The sequence below is a fragment of the Chiloscyllium punctatum genome, chromosome 9 (assembly GCF_047496795.1).
Source record: "Chiloscyllium punctatum isolate Juve2018m chromosome 9, sChiPun1.3, whole genome shotgun sequence".
Classification (NCBI taxonomy): domain Eukaryota; kingdom Metazoa; phylum Chordata; class Chondrichthyes; order Orectolobiformes; family Hemiscylliidae; genus Chiloscyllium; species Chiloscyllium punctatum.
In genome coordinates this window covers 112,222,494-112,248,115 of record NC_092747.1, presented here as the reverse complement: position 1 = coordinate 112,248,115, position 25,622 = coordinate 112,222,494, and the positions used below count along the sequence as shown (strand labels likewise).

At 41.1% G+C, this 25,622-nt stretch overlaps 1 protein-coding gene across 1 annotated transcript in view; it reads left to right on the top strand.

Moving 5' to 3' along the window:
- The window catches only part of pdzk1 (PDZ domain containing 1), an 83,840-nt gene that overhangs the window by 2,837 nt on the left and 55,381 nt on the right, over positions 1-25,622 (top strand). The window lies entirely within an intron of this gene.

The following is a 25,622-nucleotide window of genomic DNA, read 5'->3' as shown; positions in this document are numbered from 1 at the left end:
TCTACCAGCACAAGGGCTTTTTTATTTTCTGCATCTACCCTATTAATTCCTTTCCAAATATTAAGCACCTTAATCAAATCTGCCCTTAGCCTTCTATATTCCAGGGAATTACAAACTTTATAGAGTTTCTCCTCATAATCTGAAGCCCAAAACCCTGATTGCATTCTCTGTAAGACGATAAGACCATGAGATATATGCCCCACCCCCACCCTCCTCTAGCTTATCTCTCCATGCTTCAGGCTCACTGCCTTTATTCCTGATGAAGGGCTTTTGCCCGAAACATTGATTTCGCTGCTCGTTGGATGCTGCCTGAACTGCTGTGCTCTTCCAGCACCACTAATCCAGTACATGAGATATATGAGCAGAATTAGGTCATTCGGTCCATTGTGTCTGTTCCACTAATCGATCGTGCCTGATATGTTTCTCAGTCCCATTCCCCTGCTGTTTCCCCTTAACCCTTGATGTCCTTGCAAATTACTTGTCTATCTCTGTCTTAAATACACTCAATGACCTGATCTCCACAGCATTCTGCAGCAGTGAGTTCCACAGATTAACCACCATCTGCCTGAAGAAATTCATCCTCATCTCTGTCTAAAGGGTCATCCCTTCACTCTGAAACTGTGCTCTCAGATCTTAGTCTTTTCTATTAGTGGGAACATCTTCCCCGTGTCCACTTTATCCAGCCTCCCAGTACTCTACAAGTGGAAAGTTTGCCCCTCAACTTTCTAAACTTCATCAAGTCTACAGCCAGAGTCCTCAACTGTTCCTCATTTGAAAAACTCTTCTTCCCCAGCATCATTTTCTTAACTCTCATGCGGACCCCCATCGAAGGACAGCACATCCATCATTAGTTACAGGGCCCAAGACGGCTCACAATATTCCAAATGCAGTCTAACCAGAGCTTCAAAGAACCTAGTGGTATTATCGCCAAAGTGGAATGAAATGGGAAAAGGACTGTTTGAAAATCAAGGATGATGTGCAGCACTTTTTACAAGGAAATTATTGACAATCATTTGAGTCGTGTTTACATTGCTGCTTTGTTCAAGCAGTAGCGGAGTCTGTTTGTAGACAGATCAGCACCGGGGGCTGTGTCCAATGTTATTACTGGACAAGCCTGTTCACAGGTAACAGCTGGCTTGATCAATCATATTTTGATTTGTTTTGGTTTTTAACAAAATGGTCTCCAGCTGAAGCTTACGTATATAATGCTGCAGATTTTACTTTAACAATAAAATAGAAGTTTATCATCAAACAAATGAAGATAGATTGAGTTAAACCTAACTATCTACTGAGAATAGAATTTCAAAGATTTGCAGTACTCACACCCCATGGTCTTACACCTTGGTAGGTTTAGGTCATGTTAATGTCAACTTTTTGATTGGATCTACAGATAGGTTCTTCATGGAGCTACACTCAATCTAAAAGGTACTGAGGTTCAAGTAATCTCTTCAGGGTTGAATCCCAACATTTCTGGTCTGGGACTAAGGCTAACTCTTCTCACTAAGGCACCCTAGTTTACTAAATATCCTTCCCTTCTCAGGAGCACTGGTCTTTACAGCCATCCTCACACAAGATCTTAACAATGCTACTCAGAACTCCAAACTCAGAAACTGTAAGCAAATGACTCCCTCTGTAAGCTAAGTGTGTTTCCCTTAAGCTGAAAAAGAAACAATTTCCAGAAGTCTCTCACAAACATTAAGGCCATGTTATTTACCTTGCCGGGTCAGAAAACCCATTCACTCTAAAGTCAGACCTCAAAATCTGTTTTCAAATAAATCACCATGACTACAGGAATACTTATAAGTTCTTCAAACACACAAAATGGATAATAACTCAAAAGCCAGAAACCCAATCATTTGCATCATAAAAAAGAGGTTCAGCTGGCAACAAGTAGCTGATTGGTTGGTGGAGTTATGACCAGTTGTGGACGACAAAGGCCATTCTCTTATCTATCAATGTCTGGTCATTTTATGCTCCTAACTGTATTACTTACTGTACCACCAATCTTTGTGTCAATGGCAAGGTGCTCCCATGCACTCACTGCCATTGCCTTTGTAGTGTAGGACACTGTTGCATTGCTGACTTCTAGTTCATGAAGATGATTTTTCTGAATTCATTCTCCCATTATTAAGTATTATAATAGACACAGTGAATGTAGCCCTATGGTTTAATAGTTGTATCCATATTCCCAATACACAATCTCATCTCGTAAAGCTCTGTGGTGGGAGCACAGGAGTAAATAGTGGTAAATGTTTAAAACTCTGAACCATACCTTTGTCATCTGTAGATTTGACTGTTCCAGTTGACACTTGGCTAGTTTCTTATATTTTACCCTCTATCCAAATCTCTGCTACCTATTTCCCTTACTTATGTTCCCTATCACTATGTGCACTCTGAACTCAATTGGCATGTGATCAAAAAACACCTTGATGTGAAAACTGTCATCCTTGTTTTCAAATTGCTCCCTTACCTCACTACACCCTATCTCTTTCACCTCCCCTACCCTCCCAGTCCTTGGAGATCTCTGCACTTGTCAGATTCTGGCCTCTCGAGGCATCCCTAATTTTAACTGCTTTACAGTTGGCAGCCATATCATCAACTGCCTGGACCCTAAGCCCCTCCTCCTCCTTTGTACCTCTAAGACCCTCATTCTTTGGCAAAGCTTAAGGACAAAAGTTCTAATGTTATTAGATTAGATTCCCTGCAGTATGGAAACAGGCCCTTCAGCACAACAAGTCCACACTGACCATCCAAAGAGTAACCCACCCAGACCCATTCCCCTACCCTATATTTACCCCTGACTAATGCACCTAACAATATGGGTAACTTAGCATGGCCAATTCACCTGACATGCACATCTTTGACTTGTGGGAGGAAACCCATGTAGACACAAGGAGAATATGCAAACTCCACACAGACAGTCACCTGAGGCAGGAATTGAACCTGGGTCCCTGGTGCTCTGAAGCAGCAGTGCTAACCACTGAGCCACTCAAATCAGCGCTATCATAGTTCGGCTTTATAATCCTTCTGTGAAGCACCCTGAGCTATTTCCTGATATTAAAGTTGTTTTTTAAACATGAAATATTATTGTTGTTACGTGTTGATGTGTTCTTAGCCCAGGCTGCACTTGCAATGCCATTAAAACCTTACTTCTGTTAAGATTCTTGAGCACCTCTATCTGATCAAAAAGGATAAACTGGTAAAACAATTTTGAGATGTAAACATTTCTACACACAGCATGGATCAAAGTGAAAACCACAATAAAGTGCAATAATTTGCAAAAGGACACAATGATTTTTAAGAGCTGCGATGATATGAAAATAGGCCTGTTATTGTGTATGAACCATTTGTCAGGTTGCGATCTCAGCAGCACATCTGTCAAATTACAGGCACAGGGCAGTTACTGAGGTGCACATCACATACAGTCAAAAGAAGCCATGCTTTTTATTTACAGTCTACCTCCTACACATTTTCCACTAACCCATAGCTAACAGTAGGGAAAGTTATACACAATGTTCACCTGTTACCACACCTTTAACATTTAAATCACACATTGTAATCTTGCTGTGGAACACCCCACTTTCCTCAGAACACCTACACACATGTTTGTGGAGGCAAGTCACTCACTCAGACATACACACAAACAAATATTGATACAAGCAAATAAACACACTGAGACACAACCACAGACACATCACACATCGTGGGGCATTTATAATGTCCTTGTCCATCTTCAAACTTTAACAATTGTGCAAACTAATGTCACAAATTTTAATTTATGCAAGAGTATCATTCATAATGTTGTTTAAAGTTATTGCATTCAGTTGCACATGCATGCATACACAAATACACACATGTGTTGATACACATATGAACACACATATTCACATTCACAACAGGCTGAGAGATAAAATTTGGTACCTTATCAAAAGTCTCTTGGAAATGCAAATCTATAACAGCTACTGGTTCTGTCTTATCTATTCTGCTTGTTACCTCCCTGAAGAATTCTAGTAAATTTGTCAGGTGTGATTTTCCCCTTCATGAAGCCACACCCACAGTACTGGATCATATTTTGCATTTCTAAATGCCCTGCAATTACATCTTTTTATAATTTTCCCAATAACAGAGGATAAACTAATGGCCTACAATTACTTATTTTGGTCTCCTTCCTCATTTTGAATATAGATATTATATTACACTTTTCCAATCTGCTGCAATTTCTCCAGAATGTAAGGATTCTTGGAAGATTATTATCAGTGTATCCACTAACACTATAACTACTTCCTTTAAAGTCCTAGGGGACTTATTGGTTTTATGTCATATTAGTTGTCTGAGTTTATTTGTTTAGTGCAACACAGATGTCTTGGCATTGCCATATAAGCAGACATGGTCCTTTGCTGCAAGGGAACAATTGTCCACCACACCATCACCTGCAAGGAACAAAGGAATGGATTCATTAAGATATAAGCGGCTTGTTCAGCTGTTAGTGCTGGTGGAGGAAAGGTGCACCAAGTGAGTGAGTAGGAAGTGCAAAGAATGCTTAATAGTCTGGGGGCGGGGTGGCGAAATGGGATAGGTGAGAGTCATTGAGGGAAGATGCTGCATACAGTAGTGAGCATGGCAGACCAGGAGTCTCAATGGAAGCTGGGTGCAATGCCAGGGTTAGTGAAGGTGAGGTAGGAGCAGAGGTGAAAATGTTGGCATTTACCTTCTGGAGCACAGAAGGTCATTGACCTTCCTGCACTGCTGGATGTCTTCCAGACTGTGGAAAGTTCCCAAATGGTAACTTTGGATCAGGTGGTCAGGGCCCTGGTCTCATTATGGTGGCCCTGGGGAAGAGGATGGCCCTTTTCCCACCATCAACCATCCACCAGGTCTTCCAGGTTCCTCTCCACGTACTCGGATGCCAGTTTGCTTCTGTTGGCCATTTCCTGTGGACTTTATGCATTCAAACTGTGTCTGGTGATTCTTGGGTGGGGAGCATTTGAAATGGTATGCAGCTGGGGTTTAAACATGGTGCCTGCAGCGTGACTGCCATATGTCCAGCACCAGTGACCTGCTCTACTTCCGCTGAGAGTAAGATTGTGTGAGAGGCGGTGCTGTGGGGGCATGGTACAGACTTAGTGAGGTGAGCAGCATGCAACAGTGTGAGAAAATATGCAAGAGCTCATGGAATCAAACCCTCCATTAAACTCCCCAAAATTGACACGTTGCCAAATTTTAGCCCATTCTTTCCACATCTACCTTGTCAAGGTCATATAAGATCTGATTCATCAATCAAATCACCCCAGTGCTGTTCTAAATTCCAGTGAAAACAACCTTGGCCTGTCCAATCTTTCTTCACCAGACTACCTGCTCTTTCTAGGTATCAATCTAGTAAACCGCTGAACCATCTTCAATGCATTTACTTCCTTCCTTGAATAAGGAGACCAAAACTCTATGCAGTATGCAAGATATTTTCTCACCAATGTCCTGTATAACCAAAACATTACAGCCTTTATTTTATATTCAATGCCTCTTGTAATAAAGGATTGAGTTCCGTTAGCCTTCTTGATTCCTTTCTGTACCTACATAGTAACTTTTAACAACTCATGCTCTAGAAGATCTCAATCCTTCTGCACCTCAGAATTCTGCATACATTCTCCATTTGATTCATACTTTGCTTTTTTTATTCTTCCTGCTGAAAGGAAAAGCTTCAAGTTTTCCCACATTATGCTCTATACGCTAGATTTTTGCCCAGTCACTCATTCTAACCTGTATCCATTTTTGCTATATCATCTTCATGACATAATTTCCTACCTATCTTTCCAGACCTTTACCATGTCCTTAATCTCCTCACCTGAGTCATTGATATAAATTGCAAAACGTTGAGCACCCAGCATAGATTCCTGCAGGATCCTGCTCATCACATCTTGCCAATCTGAAAAAAGGCTCACTTATACATACTCTCAGTTTTCTGCCAGCCAGACTATCTTCTTTTCATACTTACATGTTACTTCCCTCCCCCTACATCATGAACTCCTAATTTGCATAATAACCTTCTATGTTTGTTATGGACTAGGTCAGACCACTCAAAACATTCTTAAGCAGGCAGTCCAGACCATAACTTTGTAATTTGTTTCAGTAAGTGTACAGTGAAAATTACCCAGATTAAGTTAGCGAGGTTAACTATCAGGTTTAAAACAGACAAAAAATTTATTCACAAAATTGCACAATGCAACACGAAGAACAGAATAAGGAACCCCTACAGAACTCAGTCTATCCAAACTAGACTTAAGTATGTTGTTCTGAATATACACAACAGTCCCAATAAACAAACCCCCTTTAACACACAGGACAAAAAAGGGTCAGATGCTCACAGGTTGAAGTTAGAAGGGCAGAGAGAGAGAGTTTCCACACAGCTCAGTGTTGAAGTTCCAACCAGTTCTGAACTGAACTAAACTGCTCATCTAGAGAGCTGACTACTCCCCTTTCATTATACAGGTCGATTCGAAAACATTACCACTTTGGCCTGAAGTCTCATCTGTTTACATATAAGCAAAAGGCCTCTCAAAATCCTTTTCATCTCTGTACCAATCCGGTCTGATCGGAGCCCGGCCTGGTTTATAACCCCTATGAATAAAATCAAGGACAGAGTCTCCTTGATCCAAGGAACAGCTTTTAGGAAAAAAAAGGACTAGCTTTGTGACACCTTTCCCCTTAAAAAAAATGAACCATTAATACGAAAAGATAGCTTCATTTTTAACCCTTGAAAAACCCAGTTAGTAGTCTAAAACACACACATACACTACAAACATGCATAAGCATATGCAAATTCAGGCCATGGCACACCCACCACCGAACCCCCTTATATCTCAGTCGAGTCTCAATAACGCATCAGCAATCACGTTTTCACGACCTGCCACCTGCACAATTGTCAAATTGAATGGCTGCAACAACAAGCTCCATCTAAACAGTCTGGCATTTTTGTCCTTAAATTTTTCCAAAAATGTCAATGGGTTATGATCAGTGTATACAATTGTCTCAGATGCATTGCTGATAATATAAACACTAAAATCTTATAATGCCAACACCAAGCTTAAAGTCTCTTTCACAACCGTTAAATATTTCTGTTGATGAATGTTCAAATTCCTGGAAAAATACCCAACGGGTCTTTCTATGCCCTCATCATCCTCCTGCTAGAGCACCACACTCATACCCACATCACTGGCATCGATAGCCACCTTGAAAGGATTCATGTAATCCGGTCTGGCTAATACTGGGGCAGTGGTTAACACAGTGTTAAGGCTGTCAAATGCCTTTTGACAGTCCGCTGTCCACTGAAACTTCTTGTCCTTTTTTAACAATTCAGTGAATGGAGTAGCCACACTGCTAAAGTTTGGCAGAAACTTTTGGTAAAATCCATTCAACCCCAGGAATTGTAGTTCTGCTTTTTTCATCAATGGTGTGGAAAATTCCCCAATTACTTTCATTTTTGCATCTTGTGGGACTATTAGTCCATGTCCAATAACATGGCCCAGGAAGGTGACTTGGGCTTTGGCAAATTCATTTTTAGCTGCGTTCACCACAAAGCCTGCCTTCCGAAGTCAATCGAACAAATCCGATAAATGCTGGGAAAGTTCCTTCCATGGTTGACTAAAATTCACTAGGTCATCAATAGACACCACACAGTTGGGCAATCCAGCAATGACCTTATTAGTCAGTCTCTGAAATGTGGCTGGAGAGTTTTTCATACCAAATGGCATGGCTTTGAACAGATATAGTCCATTTGGTGTTATGAAAGCTGAAATTGCCTTTGCTCTCTCTGACAGAGGTACTGGCCAGTAGCCTCAAAGCAAGTCCAACTTAGAAATGTAAGTTGCTTGTCCCACTTTTTTGACACAGTCCTCCAACCGTGGAATTGGACATGCATTAGTCTTTGCAATGGCGTTGACTTTGTGATAACAGTTGGGTACCATCTGGCTTTGACACCATGACTATGGGTGTGCTCCAGTCACTGTAACTCACTTTGATTATGCCATCTTGGAGCATGCACTCTATCTCCTTCTGAACCTGTACTAACTTTAGAGGGTTATGCCTATAAGGAGAAAGTGAGACTGCAGATGCTGGAGATCAGAGCTGAAAATGTGTTGCTGGGAAAGTGCAGCAGGTCAGGCAGTATCCAAGGAGGAGAATCGACGTTTCGGGCATGAGCCCTTCTTCCTGACCTACTGCGCTTTTCCAGCAACACATTTTCAGCTATGCCTATAAGGATGTTGCTTCATTGAAACAACATCTCCTATCTCTACATCATGCACAATGAGTTTAGCAATTCCCAGCTTATTTCCGCAATAACTCTTTCAGGTCATTTTGATTTTCTCATCGAAGGTAACTCAATAATTTATCCCAATTTTTGACAACTTCCTCATTGTCCAATTTGATTTGAGGAATGTCCAATTCAGAATCCTCTAAACTTGGTTCTTCCTTCTGTGCTGTAATCAGTAACACCTGTGAGATTTCTTCCTGTCTGGAATCCTTATCAAGTGGTTCACCTCACTCAATATCCTCTCAATTTGATAAGGTTGACTAATCCTGGCTTTTAAAGGCTCACCTGTCATTGGAAGTAAACATCAATACCTTATTCCCAATTGCGAAATTGTGAATTTGTGATTTCTTGTCCGCTTCCTGTTTCATTGTATGCTGTGATATTTTTAAATGCTGTCTTGCCAACTCTCTGATTTTATTTAATTGTTCTCTATAATTTGACACATAGTTCAAATGGGTGTCTTTGAATTCTAACTTATTAATTTCTCCTTAAACAATTTTAACAGTCCTTCACATCATGCCCAAAAATTAATTCAAATGGACTGAATTTGGTTGATTCATTCAGTGCACCACTGATTGCATAAAATATAAATGGAACTCCCTTATCCCAATCATCTGGATAATTCTGACCATAAGCCTCAACATGGTCTCTACATTCTACCTTTGGTGCTATCTCTCTAGTGCTCTCTGTGATTTTGGATGGTACACAGTAGATTTGAATTGCTTTATTCCCAAATTATCTGCAACGTCCTTGAATAGTATGGATGTGAAGTTTTATCCTTGATCTGACTGGATCTCTATTGGTAGTTATATCTAGTAAATAATTTAAGTAGTTCTTCTACAACCCTTTTAGCTGTGATGTTGCATAATGGGATTGCCTCTAGAAATCTAGTTGACACATCCATTAATGTTAATAAATACTTAATCCCACTTCTTGCTTGAGTTAGGGGATCTATGCAATCAATCAAGACTCTTGTGAAAGGTTCCTCAAAAGCTGGTATAGGTATTAATGGTACAGGTTTTATTACTGCCTGTGGTTTTCTGATTAGCTGACATGTATGAGATGTCTGGCAAAATTCAACTATATCCTTGTGTAGTCCAGGCCAGTAAAAATGTCTTTGTATTTTAGCTGGTGCTTTCTTCACACCTAAGTGGCCTCCAAGTGGTGGCTGATGCGCCACTCGCAGCACCTTCTTTCTATACTCTACTAGCAAAAGAATTTGATGAAGCTCTGCCCATTTCTCATCTGCTTGAATTTGTGGTGGTCTCCATTTCCTCATTAAGACATCATTTGTTAAGTAATAACACACAGGGATGCATTCAGTCTCCTTCTCTGTAAATGCCTTTTGATATAACTGCTTTAAGTTCTCATCTTTCTGCTGTAATTCAATTAGCTTAGCAGAGCTAAAGATACTTGCATGTTTACCTATTTGCTCTTCCTCTGTTCCACTTATCTGATTGAAGAAAGTTTCTGGTAGAGCTATGTCAGCTTCCTTATCTGTGCCTTTTGATCTCTCCTGCTTCAACTTATGCCTCTGTGGTGTTGTGATCACAAAATCAGGGAAAATTCCTGGATAAACATCCTTCATTTCTTCAGTTGCCTGTGTCTCCACTGGATTTTCAACTAGAGTAGGTAGCACGCCTACTGGCGAATCAGCTATTCCTGGAGTTGAGAGCTTGTCCAATAATCCTACCACAAATTCTCCACTCTTCTCTGGACTCTCTAGCCTCACTTTACATAATTGAGCACTTTTTGTCTCACTGTGAATTCCTGTTACCAGTACCTTTTCTGGCAATAGTCCCTCAGGAGTACATATCTCCTCATCCTTCAGCATTACAGACTGAGAGGATCCTGTGTCCCTTAATATTGTAATATCTTTACCTGCTACACCTGGCCTATATGAATAAACATTACCCTTGTATGTATATTTTTTAAGCAGATCTGGCTCTTCCTCCTTAATCAACCTCTGATCATCTTGTACACTCTGAGGCAGTTGTCTAACTTCCCTTGTGCTTTTTGTTACTAGTCCAACAAAACTTCCAGCTTGTCTGGTTTTCCTATATCTACCTTTCTCCTAGCCCACTAACACTGTGATTTGGTGTGGCCCACTTTATTACAATGAAAACACTGGAGCTTTTTAACATCTTTGTCCCCCTCAGGGGTTTATTTTTTTACCCTTTGATAAATTATCTTTATGATCCTCACTGAGATATACCTTTCCCTTTCTATGTGAGGACTTCTCTTTGCCCCTATTTCTATCCCTCATGGACTGAAATTGATTCTGGAAGCCAAACCGTGATTTATGAACCAGCTCATTATCATCAGCCACTTCAGCTGCTAACCTTGTTGTTTAACTCTGCTCTTCCACATGAGTTGACATTACTTCCTCACTAAGGTCACCTTCAGCCTTTATCTCCAGCCTTTTAAGCTGACTTTCCTTTTTAAGTGTCAGTTTTTGAAGTTCAAAAGCCCTCTCTTTTACTTCCTCTGCTCTCTATTTTTCCCTCTCTTCTACTTTTAATCGTAACTCAAACTGTTTCATTTCTGCTGCCCTTTCCTTATCTCTTGTCTCTAACTCAAGCTGCTTCATTTGCAATTGAATTCTTGCCATCTCTATAGATTCTGATGGTGTTTACAGCAAGTTTAAATACTGAGCTACCGCTGTAATTATCTCCTTTTTCCTTACAGAAGTAGACAGTGCCAATTGCAGCTTCTCTGCTAATTCCTGCAGCTTGGTCTTATTTACCTTTTGCAAAATTTCCAAAGTCACCGCATCCACTTCCAGAAAATGTTTGGTTACTGAAAGAGCCATTACTATCCCAAGCTTTGTCTACCCAACCAAACCAACACCTGAAATAAAGACACTAGCACCTACCCCTCACTGTTTAAAATCCCACAATCTGTTATGGACTAAGACAGATCACTCAAAACATTTTTAAGCAGGCAGCCCAGACCATATCTTTGCAATTTGTTTTGGCAAGTGTACAGTGAAAATTACCTGGATTAAGTTAGCTGGGTTGACTACCAGATTTAAAACAAACAAAAGATTTGTTCACAAAATTACACAATGAAACATGAAGAACAGAATAAGGAACCCCTACAGAACTCAGTCTATCCAAACTAGACTTAAGTATGCTGTTCCGAACATACATAACAGTCCCAATAAGCAAATCCCCTTTAAAACACAGTACAAAAAAGGGTCAGATACTTCAGGTTGAAGTTAGAAGGGCAGGAGAGAGAGTTTACACACAGTTCACTGTTGAACTCCCAACCAGTTCTGGACTGAATTAAACTGCTCAGGTCAGCTAGAGAGCTGATCATTCTCCTTTCATTATACAGGTCACTTCTAAAACATGACCACTTCGGCCTGAAGTCTCATCTGTGTACATATAAACAAAAGGCCTCTCAAAATCCTTTTCATCTCTATACCAAACCGGTCTGATCACATCCCGGCCTGGTTTATTGCCTCTCTGAATAAAATCAAGGACAGAGTCTCCTTGAGCCAAGGAACAGCTTTTAGTTAAAAAAGGACTAGCTTTGTGACATATTGGAATTTTGTTAAAATCCCTCTGGAAATGCAAGTGCAGTACATTAATGGGCTCTCCTTTAATCACAGCATATGTTATTCCTTCAAAGAAATCTGATAAATTGGTGAAGCAAGACTTCCCTTTCACAGAATCATACTGCCTCTTTCTGGTTGTCTTGGATTTCTCCAAGCGTACAGTTACAATCTACTCAAACACCTTCCCCATTACAGACACCAAGCCAACCAAACTACAGTTTCGTGCTTTCTGCCACCTCCTTCCTTCAACAGAAAGTTATATTTGCTACTTTCCAGTCTGATGAAATGTCACTTTAAACATGGGTGCCTTATTGAGGTCTTTATTCCTTTGAATGAATAATAAATGCTGTGAATAAAGGAGGGAATGCTTTGTTCACTTGTCAATTTGTCAGGAAATGAGCAGCTGTGTAAAAGCTTTATTGGTCCACACCTTGGAATATTCATGAACAGTCTAAAGCATCACACCTTAGGCAGGGCATATTGGCCTTGGAAGGATTGATAAATGGATCCCACAGTTTAAATGATATGGGGAGATTACACAAATTGAGATTGTATCCCCAGGAATTTAGAAGGCTTTCAATACATTAATGCGAACTGATAGAAAGAAACAATTTCTACATGGCAGTTTAGTGTAGTGTCTGTTCAGGTTAATGCAGTAACTTTGCAGATGACACCAAAATTGGAGCTGTAATGGACAACGAAGATGGTGACCTCAGAGTACAATGGGATCTTGGTCAGATGGGTCAATCTGATGGGCTGAGGAGTGGCAGATGGAGTTTAATTTAGACTAATGTGAGGTGCTGAATTTTGGAAGAGCAAATAAGAGCAGGACTTATACACTTAATGGTAAGGTCCTGAGGAGTGTTGCTAAACAAAGAGACCTTGGAGTGCAGGTTCATAGTTCCTTGAAGGTGGACTGACAGGTATATAGGATAGTGAAGAAGGCGTTTGGTATGCTTTCCTTTATTGGTCAGAGCATTGAGTATAGGAGTTGGGAAGTCATGTTGTGGCTGTACAGGACATTGGTTAGGCCACTATTGGAATATTGCGTGCAATTCTGGTCTCCTTCCTATCGGAAAGATGTTGTGAAACTTGAAAGGGTTCAGAAAAGATTTACAAGGATGTTGCCAGTGTTGGAGGATTTGAGCTACAGGGAGAGGCTGAATAGACTGGGCCTGTTTTCCGCAGAGCGTCAGAGGCTGAGGGGTAACCTTATGGAGGTTTATAAAAATCATGAGGGGGCGACTTTTTCATGCAGTGGATGGTGCGTATATGGAATGAGCTGCCAGAAGAAGTGGTGGAGGCTGGTACAATTACAAGATTTAAAAGGCATCTGGATGGGTATATGATTAGAAAGGGTTTGGAGGGATATGGGCCAAGTGCTGCCAAATGCGACTAGATTAGGTTGGAATATCTGGTCGGCATGGAGGAGTTGGACCAAAGGGTCTGTTTCCGTGCTGTACATCTCTATGACTCTAATCTCTACAGTCACCTGTGCATGTATAACCAATGTCCATGATTTTGTGTTTGCCTCAATCTGGCCCCTGCTGCGAATTTATGGTGGATTTGGTTCTCCAAGTCAGACTGAAGTGAAACGATTTGGTGTTGGTTTCAATGCAGTGCTCTATGTGCCTTGCAATTGTGCTTTTTTTTCCATCACAGCTGCCCCATCTCAATGCACCTGACTCTGATAGATCCCTATTGCTGCTAATGATCATCTTCCTCCGCCTTCTGGGTCTCACTTTAAATTATTTTAATGGTCACTGCCATTGCTGCTCGTGAGCACACTGGTACGTGCGTGTGCTTGATGCTCATTGGCCATAAATGCAGGCAATGCAAAAATTAGAGTCTTGGTTCCAAATGACAAATCATACTGAATCAATTCTAAATTTAAATGAGTTTGGTAGGTGCCTGTTGGCCAATATTAGTGGCAACATGGCGAAGATAGCTATCTGGGGTTGTGCATCAATCAGCCATAATCTTATTGAATGTATACATACTCAAGAGGTTGAATATTCCCTGTCCCACTCCAGTTAATAGTTTTGATTTTCCTGCTTTTAAGATGATTTTAGGTAGAAAGGATCTACAGTTCATCATTTTTAAAAAATTGTAACTTTTTTCATTGAGATATGTGACATACAGAAAGAAATAACAGATTACAGGAAAGAGCTGGATTAATTTTTATAACTGAGAGTTGGCTATGAACATCAAACCAGACCAGAACTGGATTTCAACCTTGTCAAACACATACTCAAGGGCAAACAGAAACAGGGCAATACATGCTGGCCCAGCTGGTAACACTCACATCCCATGAATGTTTAAAAATTAATTTTACTCAGCAGGTCTAGCAACAGCTGTGGAGATCAAAACAGCGTTCGTGGGCTGAACCTAACGCCTTTTTGGTTGTGTTCATTTCATTGAGCTTCATGGATAGTTTCTCTCCACATGGCTGAACAAGTTTTCCTACACCACCATCTCCTTATCAATGATCTACAGACAAATTCTGTCTGACCTGCTATGCACTTGCATAGTTTCTATTTCTATTTCAGATTAGCAGCATTTGAAGCTTTTTGCATGTGTTTTCAATGTTTTAAATAACAGTTTAATAGATATTTTTGATATTTCTGCAAAACTAAATTACATAGATTTATGTTTTCCTTTGTGCACAATTTAAAAGCGACTGCAGAAGGGTAAACTTCCATCAGTTGTAAACTCTGCCAATCTCTAATGACAGGCTCAAAGCTTTTCATCACGTTTCTGCTAAGCGACGCTGCCACTTTATTACTGGAAGTGACCTGTCATGAAACAAATATCAGAGTATTACAGATCCCAATCCCCCCCAAAAAATCATTAAACAAACAGGAATCATGATCTGTGACAAAACTGCAGACACAATTGAAAATCATGCAAGACCCACTCTAGAAACTAGCAGAACATGCAGCCTGACATGTGATGCAGTACTCAGGGAACGCTGCAATCAGATGGATCTTTGTTCCGATGAGACATTAAAATGAGATCTCATTTACCTCCTGGGTCACGTTAAAACAAAATCTTGTGTTATTCGGAAGAAGTGTCGGGAAGCTATCTCTCTCTTTACCTTGGCGAATATTTATCCCTCAATCAAAAACACAGATGATTTGGTTGTTTTGTCACAATTTGGATTAGAATTGGCAATCTGATTTCTGTGAACAGACTAATAAGGGTTAGTTAGGCTGAATAGATTATGGTGAATGCAGTTGACAGTGCCCTATGCATCATCGGTTGTCCCTCAATTTGACGACATGCATACTCAAGATGATGGTTTTCTGCATTGGGACTCCATGTGACTGAACAGGCTGATTATTAATCTGCAGATATTGGGACATGTAGGACAGGATGGATGTTGCGGTTGTAAGGTCCCCAGAGCAGGATTTACTTCCTTTCCCTCTTTGCTGCTACATCACCTCATCAATAAAGCTTTTTGATTCAAAGCAAGATGCAGCTTGATAGACAAACTGATACCATTTTGAACAATTGGTAGCTGGAGTGCTTGTACCAAGGTTACCTAGATGGACCTCATAGAAGACGAGTTCATTGATCGGGGCTGTGAATCAGGGAGCCCTGGCTGACAGATATAAACAGGAGTATTACAGGGTTCTGGGAGCTGGCTCTGAGGAAGCCAGACCAGTGTCAAGGACTCTTCAAATGTAAATAAAGGGTGACTCGGTAAAGGGATACCCACCTCTGTGAAGTTATTTAGGTAGCAAACTCTTCCCTGTCAGTAATGCCATTACTTCTGCTTTTCAAGGAGAGCTTCAGAATGTCTTTGCAGTGATTTATTTGTCCTCATGGATCATTGATTATTTCATAGTTGAGAGAACATGTCCAGGGGAGATGCTTTACAGCTATTTGGGCAGTATCCAGTCATTGGTTTTACAAGAGTTTTGCCTGAATGCTGGAGACTTGGCTTCATTCAATCCACAGAATGTGATGGAGGCATCCAGCACTTTTATGTCTTGTTAATACAGATTAACTGAAGTCAGGGGACAACCACTGACATGTACATTAGCAGTTTAGAACTGGATTGTGAGGTTGGATAACTTTGTTGCTTTATGTTTTATTTAAGTACCAATTTCATGGAATCTTGCCTACTCGTTTGCCCCAAACTTAGAGAATGGTGTCCCTCTAGCTAAATACAACCGAATCTCTCTCTGTCTGTCTCTTGTAGCATTTTGTAAACTGTGACTAATAACCTTCCTATCTCTTTGTGTAACTATGATTTACAATTGGCTATTTCATTAGGAGATGTTTCGTTATCTTTCAGTCTCTACATAGAAAAATAGAAATTGGGTGCAAGAATAGACCATTTGGTCCTTCAAGCCTGTTCCCCCATGCAATATACTCATGGCTGATACTGTGTTGCAATGCCATATTTCTGCTCTCTCCCTATCCTGCCTTGATGCCTTTAGAATCTAAACATTTATCCATCTCTTTCATTAATATATTCAGTAACACCCTCCACAGCCTTCTGCTGTAGCACATTCCACAGGTTCACAACCTTTAGAGTGAAGAGATGTTCCCTGAGATCAATCCAAAATGGTATTCCCAGTATCCTGCATTCACTCCTGGACTCCTATTCAGCTCCAGTGAATTTGATGTCTGTATATTTATATTTATAACTAAGAAAGGAAAAAAATTGCATTTATATCATTTGATTCATAACCTCAAGACATCAATGCAACACAATCAGATAAAATCCTTCATGTTTCTGCATTGGAGGGCATAGGTTTATGGTGAGAGGAGAATAACTAAAAAGGAATCTAAGGAGCAACCTTTTTACGCAGATGGTGTTGCATGTATGGAATGAGCTGTCAGAAGAAGTGGTGGATGCTGGTACACTTACAACATTTAAAAGGCATCTGGATGGGCATATAAATACAAAGTGTTTTGAGGGATACGGGTCAAGTGCTGGCAAATGGGTCTGGATTAAGGTAGCAAATCTGGTCAGCATGGACAAGTTGGACTGAAAGGTCTCTTTCTGTGCTGTACATCTCTATAACTCTATGACTGGATCCAAAATGTTAACTATGCTTTCTTTCCACAGATGGTGCCACAATCCAGCTGAATTTCTCTTTCAATTTCTGCTTTTGTTTCGGATTTTCAGCATCTGAGGTTCTTTGTTTTATTTTATTACAATAAATGATCGACTTTTAAAGTCTAATCTCTATTAGAACTTGGGAAACATGACAGCCATTTTTTTTAAACAGCAGAATTCCGCATAACAGCAACCTAATGAGGACCAAATAATTGCTTTTATTTTGATATTGGCTGAGTTAATAACATTAAACAACCAAGAAATATTGACCACGGCAGCAGGGACAACCCAGTTGTTCTTTTAGGTGGATGACAGTTTACAATGGCAACAAGTAAATCAGATATTAACAAGTTGTGTGATTATTCATTGCAAATATAGTTTTAATATCTCCTCCAAAGCTATGAAATTGACCACCTAGAAAGTCAAAGGCCATGGGCAATTTGAAACACCGATATCTGCAAGTTCCATTTTGGTTCATTCCACTTTGGAAATCCCAAGTCATTGAAAACCTCAGAACTCTTATCCCAACAGCACTCGCAGTGTTCCTGCAACACAATCACATCAGTCATTTAAAAAGGCAGCTCACCACCATCTTCTCAAAGTCAATTTGGAATGGCCCAGAAACAGTGACACACACATCCTGATATTGGGTGAACTGATACAGCAAAAGCATAGCCATGAGTGAGATATTGTGAAGAAAATCTTCCACTTACATGTTGAAAAATTGAATGCAGTGACCCATTGCAGAAGGAGCATTAAACATCCAGAGTTTACCACAGAAACCTTGAAGCGTTTATCCCAAAGTTTTTGGCACATCTATCTCATCTTGAAGTTTTCCTGTAATATTTGGCAAAGTGAAGAATTAATTCTGCTGATACTTGGGAATCAAGTGTGAAAAGATCATCCAGACAGGCACACCTTGAGGTGAATTAAGGGCTTGTATTCTCTCAGGTATTGGGGATTGAAGGATGATCAGATGGAAGTGTTTAGGATGGTTGAAGGGGTTGAAAGGGTTGAAAGGGTAGGTAGAGAGAGGTGTGGGATAGCCCAGAACAAGAGGGAGAACTCTCAGCTTAAAGCCAGACAGCTTGGGTGGTGTGAGGGAAATTGATAACTTAGTGGCATCATCAGGAGTCTATTAATCCAGAGGTCCGGGTAATGTGCTCCCAGGACATGGGTTCACACCCAACCTGGCCAGATGGTGGAATTTGATCTCAGTATGAATCTGGATTTAAAAGTCTAAGAATGACCATGAAACTATTGTTATGTGGGGAAAGCCCATCTGGTTCAGTAGAGACCTTGAGGGGTGGAAACTGTTGTCCTTACCTGGTCTGGCCCACATGCAAAGTGGTTGACTCTTAACTGCCCTCTGGGTAATTTGTGATGGGCAATAAATGCTAACTAGCCAATGATATCCTCACAATACAGAAAGAGAGGCACTTCTTCATATGAATACGCCTGAAAATCTGGAACTCCCTTCCTGAGAAAGTTGCTGAAGCTAGGAGTCAATAGAAAATTTCAAAATAGAGAATGATAGACTCTTTCCCTCTGAGTAAACTCAACTAAGAGGAAACAACTCACTATCTATTTTGGATTGATATTATTTGTATGTTGAACCAAACGCTGTTGCGTTTTCTAAATCTAGCAAAGTTTAGAAACACTGTAATCAAAGGAATCCTTTTCGATCATTAGGGCTGATGAATATTCCTCCATAGGTATTGATGTTCTGGGAACGATTGTGACTGTGCAAAGTACTAACAATACAGGAACAGGTCATTCAGCTCAACTTGTCCATTGTGTTTATGGTATACATGAACTTCCTCCTCTTCATCTTATGTGACACCATCAAAACATTGTTCTCTTCCTTTTTCCTCCATCCAGCTTCCCCTTAATGGTATCTACTCTACTCACCATGACCACTCTCAGTGATATTGTGTTCCAAATTCTTATTACTTTCTGGCTAAAGAAGTTTGGTTTGAATTCCCAATCAGACGTATTAGCATCTGACCTTTATTTATGGTTCCCAGTGTTGGCTTCCTTCACAAATGGAAACACCTTCTTTATGTCCACCCTACTGAATTCCTTCCTTGTTTGAAGATCTTTGTTTGTCCTTTGTTACAGTCAAGAGCTCCAACCTGGAAAGGCTTTCTTAGTGCAAGGACAGAAAGTAGAATCTTGTTCATACATCTCTCTGGTTGAAAATACAATTATAGGTGAGGCATCTGAATTTCCAACATTGGCAGAATACCTACAATCAAGGTGACGAGGTGCCCATGTGCTGTTATTGTAATGGTGCCAGTTGTATGGCCTGGCACTCATACTGTCCACTATCTGGTTGATGTCGCTTTAAAAACCGAAGCATGTCATTCATTGCAAAGCTCCCACCTTCATATTGTTTCAATTCTGTGAAGTCAACTTCTTATTTGCTGGTAGGTACAAAATAGAATATTTAGCTTCACAACCCAATCTCTTACACTAATGAACCTGAGGCCTTTCATTCCTCAAAGTGTTGTATTTCACAGTGCAATTCAGTGTCTACCTGTCTCCTTCACAGACCTCAATGTATGCTGATCCATAGATGATCTGCAGTGGTTCATGATACGCTGCAAAAAATAGGAAAGAAAGGTTAAGTGTTTTAGTACAACTCAACACTGATAAGAACATGCTCCCAATTTGGATTCATACTGGATGGCAGCACAGCACAGTATTAAGGCCTTTGGGTGGTAGGTTTTACACGAATTGACTCCTCAATGCAAAAGTTCTAAGGAAGGGTCACTTGACCTGAAATGTTAACTCTGATTTCCCTCCACAGATGCTGCTAGACCTGCTGAACTTTTCCATCAATTTCTATTTTTGTTTCTGATTTACAGCATTCGCAGTTCTTTTGGTTTTTACTTAAGAGTATTGCGTCATTGGTTCTGTCATAATATTCAACTACAATATTCTCATCCATTAAACTATGGGACAGAGCACAACTGTCCAACAGTTATTTAGTATAAACATCACTTCTGTGAGCTTGAAATTTATGAGCAACAACCAGATGTATCAGAATAATCACTGACAGCAAGCGAGAAACAGAATAAAATGTAAAGAAAAAGTTATGGATGGAGTGAAATGATAAGAGATGGATTCCACCTCATCATTAAATTTTAAATTAGGCTGCCTCTATGTTGTTTCAATTTCCTTTCTATATCTTTACGTAACTGACTCTACTCTTGAGCAACTTCATCATTTATATAAATGATTTGGATGTGAGCATAAGAAGTATAGCTAGTAAGTTTGCAGATGACACCAAAACTGAAGGTATAGTGGACCTCAGATTACAACGGGATCTTGATCAGATGGGCCAATGGGCTGAGAAGTGGCAGATAGAGCTTAATTTAGATAAATACGAGGTCCTGCATTTTGGGAAAGCAAATCTTAGCAGGACTTATACACTTAATGGTAAGGTCCTAGGGAGTGTTGCTGAACAAAGAGACCTTGGAGTGCAAGTTCATAGCTCTTTGAAAGTGGAGTCGCAGGTAGATAGGATAGTGAAGAAGGTGTTTGGTATGCTTTCCTTTATTGGTCAGAGTACAGGATTTGGGAGGTCATGTTATGCCTGTACAAGATATTGGTTAGGCCACTGTTGGAATATTGCATGCAATTCTGGTCTCCTTCCTATTGGAAAGATGTTGTGAAACTTGAAAGTGTTCAGAAAAGATTTACAAGGATGTTGCCAGGGTTGGAGGCTTTGAGCTATAGGGAGAGGTTGAATAGGCTGGGGCTGTTTTCCCTGGAGCGTCGGAGGCTGAGGGGTGACCTTATCGAGGTTTATCAAATTATGAGGGATATGGATAGGGTAAATAGACAAAATCTTTTCCCTGAGATGGGGGAGTCCAGATCTAGAGGGTATAGGTTTAGGGTGAGAGGGGAAAGATATAAAAGAGACCTAAGGGGCAACCTTTTCACGCAGAGGGTGGTGCGTGTATGAAATGAGCTGCCAGAGGAAGTGGTGGAGGCTGGTATAATTGCAACATTTAAGAGGCATTTGGATAGGTGTATGAATAGGAAAGGTTTGGAGGGATATGGGCCAGGTGCTGGCAGGTGGGACTAGATTGGGTTGGGATATCTATGCTGCCTATCTCTATGACTCTATAACTGTGAATAAATACAATTACATGTCGCATACAGGAATGTGTTGCTGACTGTCCAGGATTGTCCTGGAGTCTCCAGAAATTACGAATTAATCTTATTCAAGCGATTTGGAGGAAAAATATTGGTACATTAAAAAGATTTTTTAAATTCCATTGACTTTCTGTATTAAACATATGGAAAAGGTTGCCAAAAAGATGGCAAAAGCAGATTCAATATTAACTTTCAGAAAAAAAGTGGATAAGAATTTGAAACAGGAAAGATATACAGGTTTTGAGAAAGAGAAGGAAATGAGACTAATTGGATGGTTTTTGCAAAGAGCCAGTACAGATACAATGGGCAAATGGCTTCCTTCAGTGTGGAAACATCTATGGACTAAATATTGTGATAGCATCACTTCCAGCTGCTGTAAATTGTGAAAAGCATTTATCAAAGACAACTGTGTTGGTCATCTTCTTAAAAAAAGATGGCAGTGATCGTGGTCAGGTGGTATTTCCATCTCTGGGTCTAAATCCCATTCTAGGGACTTGAGAACAAAATCTGGTCACGTCAGTTTTCTGAGGATTGTAGGGCTGAAGGAGGATACTGAAATAGGGAGGGTGAGGATTTTAAATCTAAGGCCTTGGCAGACCAGGAGAGACAGCTGCTGTGGACAGGTTAGTCCAAATGGCCAATTTGGATAGCCAAATGTAACTATTTTATGATTCTGTGGGAGCAGCAAGCACAAAGGGTGATAGGGTTCTTGGGATTTATATATATGTGGTGAGTCAGGAAACGGACAGTATAGGTGATAGGAAAAATGTTGATAAAGCGTTTCTATGGCTGTGAACTGATCTTGAGATTGAAAGAACAGTGATAAATGACTCAAACTTTGGTCTTTGAGTTCATGAAATGATTATAATGACTCTATGATAAGATTATTCAGTCAGATATTGAGTTCACTCTGATAGACAAAACCACATGAAGTGCAAATTATAACTGGATTTCTAAATGATTCAATTATAATTTTATCCAAATCAAGTGCATAAAATATTGTTAAAAGTAAAATTTTCTACCATTCATTGTCACTGAACTAAGTAAATCCACTGATTGCATAAAAGTTAAAAACTGGATCAAAATAAGACAGTCACTCTGGGTGGAATTTTATCGGGGCTTGGACAATTTGTTGAAGTATTTGGCTGAATCATGCAAGGCACCCAATAAGAATCATGCAAAACCATGGTCACTGGGAACAACTTGCTACATCTTTCAGGATCTTGAGATGAGATTTTGCATGGCGGTATCGAGTTACCTATTAAGGGGGATTAGGGATTATTGCTTGTCAAAGACCTTGTTAACAGTAGTTCTCATTAGCATGCAGTTTCCTATCCTTCTACTGCCGTGAGCAACTGGGATGTTGAGAATTCTGAGCACAGATGACAGAGGCACTACTTAGCATCTTCAGCTTGTGACTCCCTCCAAAGAACCTCCCTCTTGGAACACGATCTCAGGGCACACTCTATGGGCACTGGGCACTGGCCACACACACACACACACACACCTCACATTCACAGGCATTGAAATCCGACAAGAGTCAGCCTTTAAGAACCCCCACAACAGATCTCCAACTCACTTACTGGATGCTTCAACATGTCAAAGCTTCACCTCTGAGCACAATGGTAACTATCTTTGAAATATTGCAGCAAAATCACTTTGTGCTCAAGGTCACACACCCAGCTCAAAGACTACATTCGTGACAAAGGGTTTTATGCCTGAAAAGTTGACCCTCCTGCTCCTCAGATGCTGCCTGACCTGCTGTGCTTTTCCAGCGCCACACCTTTTGACTGATCTCCAGCATGTGCAGTTTTCACTTTCTCCCAGCTCAAAGACTGGACCAGGTTGCACCTCGAGGCTGTTCACACTCAGGCCAACCTAGATGCTCATACTGTCCCTGTCTTATCCTGCCTTGCTGCATCTTGCCCCCTCAGCTGGCGATAGCAGCATCATAGTACCACAGTATTGCTTCACGGTTAAGTGCTGACACAAAGCCAGGAAACTCGTCATGGCTGTCAGCAGTCCTCAGTCAAGGGAGACAGTTCAGGGGATCCGAGTACAATTTGACAAGGCAGACTGCAAAGTCAGTCTCGGGTCTTGGTCACCATTGGCCAGCGATTCAGGGCAGTCAGACTCAGGGATGAAGAGCTGAATGCTAGGCAGCCTAGCACCCAGCCTGGCTCCTTCTACCCTATTGGAGGCTGCTTTCCTCCTGGAATGAGAGTGTGCCAGGTATTCCAGGAGGTGAAAGTGGGTGGCGTAGCTGTTACTGTTGGTGCAGGTACGGAGGTGCCCCAAGAAAGTGAGTAGGCAGCACAGGAGCAATATAGGATTACTGCTGTTGGGAATGGGGATGGGTGACAGTAAGTGAGGGAAGATGTTGCAGGCGATAGTGAGAGTGGTAGAACATGAGCTTTAGTGAGAGATGGATACAGAAGCAGAGATAGAGTGAGTGGAGAAAGTCAGAGGCTCTTTTACTTCTGAGGCATGATTTTGAGTTCACTTCCAGGTCCCTGCCTACCATCAGACACCAGTTTTCCCCCAGAGATCTGATGAAGGGTCATTTGGACTCGAAGCATTAGCTTGCTTTCTCTCCGTGGATGCTGAGTTGAAAAGTGTGGCGCTGGAAAAGCACAGCCAGTCAGGCAGCACCCAAGGAGCAGAAGAATCAATGTTTCTAGCGTAAGCCCTTCATCAGGTCATTCCTGATGAAGAGCTTATGCTCGAAATGTCGACTCTCCAGCTCCTCGGATGCTGCCTGACCTGCTGTGCTTTTCCAGGGACACACTTTTCCACTCTGATCTCCAGCATCTGCAGTCCTCACTTTCTCCATGGATGCTGCCTGACCTGCTGTGATCTCCAGTACTTTTTGTTTTCAGTTCAGATTCCAGATGACACAATAATTTGCTCGTATCAATTTTCCTTCCTCTTCCGTATCTCAAGCAAAGGTCAGGAACTGTGTAGGGCAGCTCCGGGCTGAGAGCATGTTTGCCTGGGTGCACAATGGCCTTTTACAGATAGTGCCAATACTAGGGAAACCAGTCAATTCCAGGCTTTCAGGAAGTGACAATTTCTCCAGGTACAGCCAGTGGTGGAATGGGACCAGAATTGGACAAGGGGCTGTGGGATAAATAGGTAACGAGTCATGTTTGTAAGGATACAGTGAGAAAATTCACTAGACCTCACAGAGATAAACCCTCTGTGAAAGTCACTCAAGCTGACACTTAGCTAGACTTCTGCCTGTGTTATCATGGACGTTGGTCCCAGGAAAGGGTTTGGATTGACTGCTTATTTAACATTCTGCAAACTATTTGCATCGTTAGGTTTTGAATGAAGTTATGCACAGAATCATCTCTCTCCAGAGTCTACTTTGGTGGGACCTAACACTCCTGACAATAAGCTGACGACATACTTAATTGAGTAGTAACCCTTGCTCAACAGTCACTCATGAATCCAGTAAGAGATTCAGGAGAAATTTATTCGACCTGGAGAATGTGGAAACATTTAAGAGGAAGCTGGATGCACTCATGAGGGAGAAAGGACTGGAAGGATATACTGATAGGATGAGATGGGGCAATGGATGCAGGAAAGTTGTGGATTGTAAACAATAACACAGACCACTTGAGCTGAGTGGCTTTTTTCTGTGCTCCAAATTCTATGAATTGCTCCTGACACCCAGGGATTACACAAGTGGGAACGATAATTTGGTATTTTGAAGACCAGCCTTCATTTTTACAGCACCGTTAATGCTCAAAGACATCATAAGGTGTTTCCTGAGAATGATTGCCAAACAAAATGGGACATTGGAATCAATAACCAAAAGCTAGAGTCAGAAAGGTGAGAGTAAGGAGTATGGGAGAGGGGAGAGGAGGGAAGAGGAGATAAGAGGAGGGACAAGGAGGAGAGCAAAGGGGAGAGAAGGGAGAGAAGAGAGAATAGGAGAGGGGAAGAGTGAGAAGGGGAGATGAGGTGGAGGAGGAGACAGGAGGGGATGAGAGAGAAGAGGAGACGTGAATAGTGAGAAGGGAAGAGGAGAGGAAGGGAGAGGAGGAGGAGAAGGGAGGGCAGAGAGGAGGAGAGGTGTTTGGATGGATAGGCTGAGGCTTGAGGAAGGAAAGAAGAAACAGCGAAACTAAATGGGGGGGGGAGGGGAGATTGTGATGCACAAGGAGAAAAAGGCAGAGAGGCTTATGCTGAGACAGGTTATTGAGGCTCACTAGGCTTCCTGCCATTTAGAAGCTGCTGCTGAATGAAGAGTTGGAAAATACAGTGTTGGTCTCACCGGGGGTGTTCTGTTTTTGTGTTCCACTGATTGGGAAGCATTGATAGGGTATCGTAGAACCATAGATCCTTATTCCTCACCTATTTCAGAAACTGGAGGTGCAGCAGTGTGGAGACAGACAATATTATATGGCGGCAGTCTTTGAATTATATCTCTGGACTGTCCACCCATAACCCAATCCAAATGATTACCAACTGGCATGCTATAATCAACCCCTTCTTGAACTAGTAAC